Raw genomic sequence first — 671 nt, 5'->3', positions numbered from 1 at the left:
GGGACGGGAGATACAGTAGGGAGGACTCTTCGTCTTATAAAGGGAAAAAAATGAGAGTAGGAGGAAGCCATTATCCTTTGTGAGGTCCTGGGGATTATAGGATGAGGGGTGGGTGGGGGTATGGGGAGGGGTGGGTGGGGGTAGAATGGGGGATGGAGAGGGATGGCTGAGGGTAGAATGGGGGATAGAGAGGGATGGGCGGGGGTAGAATGGAGGGATAGAGAGGGATGGGTGGAAGTAGAATAGGGGATAGAGAGGGATGGGTGGGGGGTAGAATGGGGGAGAGAGAGGGGGATGGGTGGGGGGTCAGTGGAAGGGATGGGTGGAGTAGATGTGGGTAATAGAGATGGATGAGGAGTAGGAGTGAGGGGGGGGGTGATGAAAGGCATGGATGGGGATAGGTGTGATGGTGTGAGGGTTGGTTTAGAAGATGGGGAAAGATGGGTGAGGGTACGTGTAGCAAATTGGGATAGATGCGGAGGAGGGGCGGGGGGATCTTAAACTATGTACTTTTAACCCCCATTCCCTCGTCCTTCCCTTTTCTGTAGCAGCAGAAAGGCGGAAGGAAGGACTACCCTTTTACCTGGTTGTTGTTTTGGCAAAGGGAGATTTGTCGGGGCCATTTACGGGGCTGAGATATCTGTGACGTCGGCGATGTATGGGGCCTTAGG

The sequence above is a fragment of the Penaeus monodon genome, chromosome 22, assembly GCF_015228065.2.
Source record: "Penaeus monodon isolate SGIC_2016 chromosome 22, NSTDA_Pmon_1, whole genome shotgun sequence".
In the NCBI taxonomy this organism is placed as follows: Eukaryota; Metazoa; Arthropoda; class Malacostraca; order Decapoda; family Penaeidae; genus Penaeus; species Penaeus monodon.
This window is presented reverse-complemented; position numbering follows the sequence as displayed.